We start from the raw sequence: 1815 nt of genomic DNA, 5'->3' as shown, positions 1-1815 counted from the left end.
GTAAATAATATTTTATTTTATACATCACTAGCCATGAATTTTTGCCATTAGTTATTATACAAATGCTGCCTAGTGCCATTATCCGAATGGCATAACCAATTTACGTCCACAATTCACTTCTATAGTTATAAGTAGAATTTTCCTGATTTACATAAGTACATTTATCAGTGAAAATTTAGCACTGAGATGCAATCTAACATCCGTGATATCTGATATCTGATGTTTTGTAGATAGCAATGTAGGAAAGATATATTTTAATTACTTTTCATTTAAGTGACCTATGTAAAAAAAAAAACTAATAATGAACAGTTCCAAGTCTCCAAAGGGCATCTTCAAATGTACATAAAAGAAATGGTTACAGAGATTTTTAAGAAGCACCTTCCATGTCCACATCCTCTTGTAACTGCTATACCATTTTCTCTTCCAACTGCTTCCCTTTGCCTGCAAGAGGGGCTTGGATAAGATGGATGTTTTGCTTGACTTCTTTGATATCCTGAACTTTCTGTTGCTCTTTATTTTTCTTCAATCTGTTCATTATAAATTTAGCTTGGCATTTCTGCTTGATCTCTTCAACTCCCTTCATTGCATCAATAGTTTTATTCCATAGCGCTCTTTGTATTTGATAGGTTCATTTCTACATTTTTCAAATTCAAATGAATATCCACTGTAAGCTCTTTACCAGCTGCTTTATGGAATGCTTTGGTTCACCTAACTTTGCGAGGATTGTGCTTCTTTTTAAAGTTTTTATGACATTTAGATTTACAAAATCTGAACATCTTGCAATCATTGCGGATGAACATCATGCTGTGGCCAGGGTAGATGGGCCCCAAACAGAAATAACACTTTTCGATACGCATGTTGAACCTGCGTGGGCCTCCACCAACCCACTGTAATTATTTCATATAATATGGATACAATAAACATTCATTAAAAACTTATAGATTATATGACAGTTTGACAAATCTTACATAAATTAACCTCTTACGATATACAAAGAGTGCAAAACATAATTAAATGAGATTACAGAGTAATTTTTAAACTACACAAGAAACATTGTGGCTCTCTAAAGATTTATAAAGACTCTTGATATGCTCTAAAATTTTATCTATTTATTAAAATAATACTTCTAAACACTTTCGTCCTTTCACTGAATATTCACTGAGAACTTATTATGCGCTAGGCAGTATTTCATGTGCTAGATAGAAAGCAGTGAACAAAACAAATACAGTAATTGTATTTGTCGATCTTACATTCTACCGGGGGAAATGGGTAGTAAACGAATAAGTTAGAAAATTTCAAATGTTGTAAGTGCTGTAAAGAAAACATTATAATGAGGATGATGTGATATAATGCATGAAAACTACTTTAGATTGGGTGGTGCTATTTAACCTCTGAGAAAGCAATAATTTAAACAGATTATGTTAGTAATTGTATACATGTAAAATAATAAATCTATTCTAAAATATGCAAAAACTGTAATTCAGAAGTTTCTCTAAATTTCAATTTTCAACATTTGATTTTAATTAGTGATATTACATATTTCACTTACGTATACAGTGCACAGACCCTATAAAGCAGTCACACAACGGAAACTACAAAACAACCAGGTAACAACTTCACCATATGATCAAAGCAGCCTCATATATCAATATTAACCTTGAACATAAACAGTCTAAATGCTGCACTTAAAAGTAACAGAGTCGCAAGTTGGATGATAAAACCAGATTCATCCCTCTGCTATCTTCAAGAGACCCATTTCATGCTACACCAACAGGCTTAAAGTAAAGAGCTGGAGAAATACTACACAATTAGAAA

The 1815-nt window shown here is 32.3% G+C and overlaps 1 pseudogene; it reads right to left on the bottom strand.

The window, feature by feature from the left end:
* Nucleotides 1–367: 367 nt before the first annotated feature.
* LOC108525710 (probable ribosome biogenesis protein RLP24 pseudogene) lies at nt 368–857 on the bottom strand (annotated as a pseudogene).
* Between the last annotated feature and the right edge of the window lie 958 nt (nt 858–1815).

Source organism: Rhinopithecus bieti, unplaced genomic scaffold, assembly GCF_001698545.2.
Source record: "Rhinopithecus bieti isolate Rb0 unplaced genomic scaffold, ASM169854v2 repeat_13274, whole genome shotgun sequence".
Classification (NCBI taxonomy): domain Eukaryota; kingdom Metazoa; phylum Chordata; class Mammalia; order Primates; family Cercopithecidae; genus Rhinopithecus; species Rhinopithecus bieti.
This window is presented reverse-complemented; position numbering and strand designations above follow the sequence as displayed.